The sequence below is a fragment of the Babylonia areolata genome, chromosome 22 (assembly GCF_041734735.1).
Source record: "Babylonia areolata isolate BAREFJ2019XMU chromosome 22, ASM4173473v1, whole genome shotgun sequence".
Lineage (NCBI taxonomy): Eukaryota > Metazoa > Mollusca > Gastropoda > Neogastropoda > Buccinidae > Babylonia > Babylonia areolata.
This window is the reverse complement of record NC_134897.1, coordinates 22,439,865-22,447,364: the sequence shown is the minus strand read 5'-3', so window position 1 is coordinate 22,447,364 and position 7,500 is coordinate 22,439,865. Positions and strand designations below refer to the sequence as shown.

The window sequence follows — 7,500 nt, the reverse complement described above, 5'->3', positions numbered from 1 at the left end:
CAGCGGCATTGTCCACACAAAACAGCCACACCCGGTCGTTTCATTCGTGTATTGTTTTTGTTGTTAGTACTTTGTCACATTTCCAAAGAGACCTCTATTATCTCGTCGGCAACGCTCCAGTTCACTCGCACCAATCCCCGCACACACACACACACACACACACACACACACACACACACACACACACACACACACACACACAGAGACACACACACACACATTCACCCTGCAGACAGAGATAATAATCAGTCATCGTGCGGGAACTAATTATAACTGATATGACGCTTGTGCTACTCTCTCTCTCTCTCTCTCTCTCTCTCTCTCTCTCTCACACACACACACACTCACACACAATTGTGAGAAAGAGGAAATTATTTCATTTATTCATTTACTGTTCTGATCTTCATGACTCGTGGATGAACCATATACGGCCAATGTACGACAATTAATCGCGCAGCTTCAGATTTAATTAGCATCCCTTCTGTTGTCCAGGAACGAGGGTTGTATTATCTGATGTGGCGTTCTGCACTTACAAAGTTCCTAAACCATTGCGTACGGTATCTACTTAGATTGAAAACGGAACATAATACAATGCAATACAATACAATACAATATAATACAATACAATACAGTACAGTACGATACGCTACGATACAATACATCGTAATGCAATGCAATATAATGCAATAGAATACAACACAATGTTACACAATACAATACAACACAATAAAACATAATGCAATACAATGCAACACAACACAATATAACACAGTGCAATACAATACAATACAATACAGATCAAAGGCAATACGCACATTCAAACGCCCAATCAAATAATAATGATAATGGAGAAAGAACATCAAGACCAACAGCGATAGACAAGAAAGAAAGAAAGAAGCACCAGGCTTTCACGCACTTTGTTTTACAGCCAGCCATAAATCGCTTAATTAAGCAGGCCTAAGTAAGCACCAACAAGCTACACGGCCACCTGCTCCTAAGTCCTCCTGGTAGCTGATGCACTGGACCGACCATCACTATAATTATCGAACTCCGAGGATGTGAGGAAGAGAGAGGGGGGGTACGGGGTGGGGGGGGGCTATGCAACAAGGATGAAAGGGGGGAGAGGGGGTCGAGGGAGAAAGGGGGAGGGAGGAAGGAAGGAGGGAGGGAGGGAAGGAGGGAGGGAGGAAGGAGGAAGGAAGGGTGGAGGGAGGGGCAGGGAAAGGGGGGAGGGGAGAGAGGAAGAAGGGAGGGAGGGAGGCAGGGGAAGAGAGAGAGGGGGAGGAGGATGGAGGTGGGGGAGAGGGAGGAAGGAGGGAAGGACAGGGGCGGGAGGAAGAAGAGAGGGAGGGAGGAAGGGGGGGGGCGTGGAGAAGGAGCGGCCTGAAGGTGAGAGTGGGTGTGAGGATGAGTCTGGGGGTGGGGGTGGGGATGGGATGTGGGTGTGGAGGAATGGAGGCGGAGGGAGGCCGGATGGGAGTGGAGGTTACGGGGGTGAGGGTGGGGCGTGGGGAGGGGTGGGGGGTGGGGGTGTGTGTGAGGGTGTGTGTGGGGGGGGGGGGACGGGGCAGTGGTGGGCGCATTGTGTACAGAACCTATATAACACTGCCGTGTGCGGCCTGTTTCGACAGTTCACCCCCCAGTGGAGGGAGAAGAAGACGGAGAAGGATTAACCCTTTGCGGTCTGTCTGTATCGGCACTCTAGGTATACTGACAAGCCCAGGCGCCTTTGTTGTTGTTTTTCCACGACAGAAAAAGGGAACGAAAGGTGGGTGAATAATACCTTAATAAAACTACGGATAGACTTGTTGTTTAAACGACAATTAAGGTCACATTCTTCAAGGTTTAAAGTCTCGATTCCACCCCCACCCCCTCCTTTTTTTTCTCTCCACTTAATTAGACTTCCATTATTTCAGACTTCATATACAGGGAAATGAGTACCCAAAGAAGAGGTTTATGAGTGTACCGACCCGAATCTGTGCTCCATTCGCACCAGACCACGAAAATATTCCTGTCTCATACCTATGAGAGTTATCGTTTGAAATTAACGTCGGTATAAAATTTATATAATCCTGCCTAAGTTCGTTTCATTTCCACGCCAGTTTTATTTACTTAAAAAAAAATTATTTATTTTATTTTTTATACGCATTTGTCAATAAACATCTAGTGCTTATTCATTGTTCGTGAGTTTTATATGTATACCTGTGACACATGAATCTTCCTCATTGAGGAATCCATGTAGATGATGATGTATGTGATTGGTTTTAAGTATTAGGACCAATTTTTAAGTATTGGGTTAATCTTATATGGTTTCAAGTATTTTTATATCGGTGTTAAATATTTTGATGTGATATGTGCATTATCTAGGTGTTGTGATGTATGGTATGTGTGTGTAGACTGTTAAGTCGTGCATGAGTTGTGTGTGTGTGTGTGTGTGTGTGTGTGTGTGTGTGTGTGTGTGTGTGTATGGGGGGAGGGGGGTATACTTGAATTACTGTCAGAGCGTTTGGTTGGATATCTCTGCAAGGTTATGCATGTAAGCAGTAATCTTAGTGTTTAAATACATGTTTTACGTCTTTTTTATCGTCGCAAACATGCAGCACAACTGAGTAAGTTTTACATCGAAAGGCAAAATGATGCAGATTCTTCCGATCAACCAGGTCAACAGATGTACAGACCTGCTAGTACCTGAACCCCATTCGTTTGTGTATGCATACAGAAAATCAAATACGCGCGTTAAAGATCCTGTGATCCATGGGTTATGGAAACAAGAACATGCCCGTCATACAACTCCAACGACCCCCAAACACCGTTTAAAAAATCAAATACGCACGTTAAAGATCCTGTGATCCATGGGTTATGGAAACAAGAACTTGTCCGTCATACAACCTCAACGACCCCCAAACACCGAAACCGGAATACGACGGCTCATAGAACGGGGGTAAAAAACGGACATACACGTAAAAACTCACTCGTGTAAACGAGTGAAGAAGAAGAAGACGAAGAATATCGTGACAAGACAACATTACACTGATAATTCACATCCTGAAGACACTTAACCCTGAGTGCTTTTGGCATGTTGGCGTCATACGTCAAGTGTGTCTCAGCAACAGACGTGTTCGTGTGTGAAATGCAGACCATGCATTTCTCAGAAGCTTTTAAAAGCCTCATATTCTTTCAAAAAAGAAAAAAAAAAGAAAAAAAAGAGCTCTCATTTGACTTGAAAGTTAACTGAAGCCGATCCTTGTTAACTTGATCACTGATCCTTGGAACCGCGATTTCCGTTCTGATCGTTCAGAATGAGTACGCCTAAAGGTGTCCTGTCTTCCATCAGACGTGCTTTCCATAAATACTGGAATGCCTCAAGGATGTGTGCTTTTGCCATTAAAAAACAACAAACTTTTATCACCGAACTCTCATGCCCTTTGCCAATTTCTAACTGTGATAGAATACGCAATTGACATAACATTTGTTTGTCAGTTATGACATAAGGGCTTGAGTGAACGAAACTTTTTCAAAAACTGAAGAAGTAGTTTTCGACACATCAAAGGATGAAGAATATACGGACTACAAATCACTCATGAATATCGGAACACATTTACTGTCAATTCTCTCCCAGTCTTTAAAAAAAAATTGACAATGTTGACAATATTGATACAAATCGTTGTATCTGTTGAGGAAAGTCAGATGCTTAACGTCAGTGAACATGTCAATTGCAGTTAAACGTAATGCAAATGAACATTTTCGGAAAGACACATATACCGTTTAGCCAACGCTTTCTCTTCGCTTCGCTTCGCTTGCCTCATCATCATTATCATTATCGGCGTTGTTGTCGCCGCCCGCCCCCCTCCCTCTTTACTCACACACACACAAACACACACACACGCACACACACACACACACACACACACACACACACACACACACACACACAGTGACATGAACGCAAAGTGTGCGGTAAAAAACAATAACAGCAACGAAAACACAGCAGATGCCTGACTATGTCAAAAACTCAACGCGCTGATAAGGCCTGGAGAGCCTGTACTTGGCTGGAGCCAAATACACACACACACACACACACACACACACACACACACACAATGACATGAACACAAAGTGTGCGGTAAAAAACACAGCAGATGCCTGACCATGTTAAAAACTTAGCGCGCTGATAAGGCCTGGAGAGCCTGTACTTGGCTGGAGCCAAATACACACACACACACACACACACACACACACACACACACTGAAACGCACTCACACACCCACATGCACCCCCCACCAACCGCCTCCGCCCTCCCCCCCCCCCCCCGGACCTCCCCCCCCACACACAACCCCTCATCCCTCCCACCCACCCCACACACACGGAACAGTTTGCGGTCTCACAGACACCAAAGCCCAAACCCTCAGCCGACAAACGAATGTCTCCAGGCCCTTCCCCAATCCCTGAACACCCCTGTCCAACAGCTGTTGGCTTCTTATGTGGCTGGTATGGCGTCCGGGCTTTGCTCACCTGTCACCGGAAATGATTCTTCGATCAAGACTTGGCCTGACTCTCTCTCTCTCTCTCTCTCTCTCTCTCTCTCTCCCTCTCTCCCTTTCTCTCTCTCTCTCTGTCTGTCTCTGTCTCTATCCACGAAAGGTATCAGAGCAGCTTTGGACCAAGGATGTTGAGTTCGTAAGCAAGAAGACTTACTCGCAGCGCCAAAACACACCTGCCTACTAAGCAAAATTGATATTCAAAATTGTTTATGTTTTTAAGCAAGATAAATCGATTACTGTATTTGGGGTGATAACACCGTTTAAATCATGTTATTTTGATGTATCTCGATTATTGACGAATTTTTCTTTCTTAAATTCGCGGTAAAGGAGACGATACCATCGCCTTCGGCACAAGGCAACATGTTGCCATTTTCTCCAGATCTGCGTGGACCGGTGCACGCTACAGAAACTAAGAGGCGACGTCGATTATATATATATATATATATATCTTATAAATGTCCATTCAGTATGGAATATTCATATGCAATAAACGCGTCTGTGGTGTAGTAAGTGACATTTATGTGCTGTGTTCAGAATTTGTTTGCCTTTTTCTTTTAATTACGGGCAAGCAAAACGATGTCATGCCGTCTTCAAACCCAAAACATACATTCCGGCAACTGGGAAGAGCCTAATTGTAATTTTCTGGATCCGTAGCCTCAACGAAATTAGCCGTTCGTGATCCGGAAGTACGGTTAACTCCGGAAGACTTACAAACCATTATTGGTATGATAAACATCCCCCCCCTCCACCCCCCCCCACTATGTTTTAACTGGGTTATACGGAGAATGTCTTGTCCATGTTTCATTCCCACTCTCTCGGCCAGGAGGGTTTTTAGGACAGTTGGCATTGGAATGATCCCCACAAGCCAATTAGCGCCCAAGGCTGCTGCACGAAGAGCAATCTTGCCTTCTAGTTTGAGAGACGTAAGTCTTTTCACAAAAGACTAACCTGGAAACGAATCCCCATTGCAGTGGAGAAACTATTGATCACACAGCTCTCACTTTGCTGTTGGCTGTCGGCTTATGTCATTCTCTGATATTAGCCTGTGTGGATGGTGGTGATAGTGTGACAGAGATGAAAAGGAAGTAACCTGCGGTGATAAGTCAACGGTTCGAACCCCAGCTGTTGGCTACTTACGTGGGGTGCCTGGGGGCCCCGGCTTTGTTTCAGCTGTGGCTGGAAATGATTTTTCGATCGTTACTTGATCTGACTCCACCATCCCCCCCCCTCTCTTTTTCTCTCTCTCGATTTGTCAAATTGACTTTCTTTTGAAGTGACCATTGATTATGGCTGTTATGTGCTTCATGTCCACGTGTATAGAACCCTTCATGAGGGGCTGTGGAGTAATAATGAATAATTGATTCACGTTCGCATTCTCTGTGTTTGTGTTTGCGTGGGAAAGTTCATTCAGTTGCGTTTCCCCAACCTCCAACACGTAGCATTGACTTTCCAATAACAAAGCAGGCCCTCAAAGTCAGCAATGTAACCAATCACGACATTACCACGAACAGTTCAGATGTTTGACAGAGATGAAAAGAAAGTAAACGGCGGTGATTTCTCAACGGTTCGAACCCCAGCTGTTGGTTTTACGTGGGCTGCTCAAGACAGCGGCTCTGTTTCAGTTGTGGCTGGTAATGATGTTTCGAGCAGGACTTGATCTGACTCCTTGCATATGTTAAGATAGGTCAGAGCCATCACTGCATATCTTACCACATGTCAGTTATGTGAAACGGCTGATATGCTAATAGCTCCACCGTGAGAAATACTCTATTTCTCCCTCCCCCCTCTCTTTCTCTTTCTCTCTCTCTTTCTCTTTCTCTCTCTCTCTGAATTCTATATATTGAATATAACAGCGGGTAAAAAGGTTCATTCAGTCGCCTTCATTCAACCTCTAACACTTAACATTGCCATTTCAATACCGAGACATGCCCTCTTGTCAACAATCTAACCAGTCACCATAATCATTGCCACGAACAGTTCAGATGGGGTGGGGACCGGGGGTGGCTGAGGCCCAACCTCTACGCCTGTTTTGAAATTCCAATCATTTTCCATGAGGGGAAGCACAAACGCGTATGTTGACCGAATCTTAACAATTTTTCCTAAACAACACAATGGACGCATTCTGATTTATCTGCACAAACAAAGTGCATCTATCTGAGTCGAATTTCTTTTTTTTTTTTTTCTCTTTATGAAATCTTGAGAATCCGTCTTGTTTGCGTTTGGGATAAACGCCCATTCGCTTCTGATATATATGCAAACGAACAATGCAGAATGTGTTGTATATTGTTAATGCACAGCTGTTTTACTATTTCCTCCAAACATATCTCTCAACTGATCCTTTGGTATGGCCATCGTAACTGATTGAGAGCATAAAGCCAACCGTGTTTAGCATTTTGCATTTGTTATATGACATATGCAACCTTTTTCTTATTCCCACGCGGTATTTCCTGTCACAAACAATGTTTAATCTGTTGTCTGTTACTCCCCCAGCTATCATTACTTGTCCAGTGTCAGGCCACAAACCCAAGTTAACATAACTCTCTCACCAGCTGCCAGACACGTTATTAAGATCAGTATAGTATAGAGGGCTAAAGGTCATGCTGACAAGTGCAGCCTATTTCCACGCATCACCGTGCCAGCCAGTTTGACATAGCAGTCTGTTCCCAGGAGTGGAGAGGCATGGTTTTAATATTAGCCAATGATAGCTAATTTGTTCTTCCGAAGGGAAGTTAGCAAGCATAGCTAAGGACAGCGTTTCACACTATGGAGTGCTCACCAAGGAGTGCTACCTGCTCTTGGCTGCTGACCAGAGAGAAACACTCTCACTTCAGCAAAGAGAAACTCCCCATTGATTGGCAGAGACCTTTCTTTCGTAAATAATGCGTCTCTCTAAGAAAGCCAATATGAGAGAGACATTGAGGGGCAAAATCAGATTTTTTAATAAATAAACATGTTACT

General features: G+C 44.4%; 1 protein-coding gene across 2 annotated transcripts in view; it reads left to right on the top strand.

Moving 5' to 3' along the window:
- The first annotated feature begins 1,631 nt into the window (after positions 1 to 1,631).
- The window catches only part of LOC143296943 (cysteine-rich venom protein Mr30-like), a 31,407-nt gene continuing 25,538 nt past the window's right edge, over positions 1,632 to 7,500 (top strand). For both annotated transcript variants that reach the window (XM_076608985.1, XM_076608984.1), the window contains exon 1: positions 1,632 to 1,768. The gene's annotated coding sequence lies outside the window, so the exon portion shown is untranslated. The remainder of the gene's footprint in view (positions 1,769 to 7,500) is intronic.